This window comes from Plasmopara halstedii (genome assembly GCF_900000015.1).
Source record: "Plasmopara halstedii genome assembly, contig: Scaffold_262, whole genome shotgun sequence".
NCBI lineage: Eukaryota > Oomycota > Peronosporomycetes > Peronosporales > Peronosporaceae > Plasmopara > Plasmopara halstedii.
In genome coordinates, this window is record NW_020187183.1 from 1204626 (window position 1) to 1205145 (window position 520).

Below are 520 nucleotides of genomic sequence, written 5' to 3' on the forward strand. Positions count from 1 at the left end.
CGAAAGGACGATCAGAGTCTGACAATGCCAGTATTGGTGCATGCAGGAGACTGTCTTTGACCCCATCAAAAGCGTCCTGATGTTCGGTGTTCCAACACCATTCCACATCCTTTTTAAGGAGATTATATAATGGCCGCGCCATTTCTGCGTAATTTACGATTTACTTATGCAAGTAGTTGGCGAGGCCAAGCCTTTTACACAAGTCCTTCTGGTTCTTTGAGCCCGGCCAATCTACAATGGCCTTGACCTTAGCGGGATCCGCTCGAAGGCACGCTTCCCAATGAAGCACCCAAAAAAGGGGATCTCTTGATGCATTTGTCTGCATTGACGTACAGTTTGTTAGTGCGCATGCACTCGAGCACGGCTCTTAAATGATTTTCCTCATCCGTCCTTCCGTGCACCGCACGATTGTGAACGAAAACGTCGTCAGAGTATGTCTGTGCACACGCCATGTGGGGCCTAAACAACTGCGTCACAAGACGATCAAATGTTGCTGGTGCATTTGACAGCCCTTGGGGCA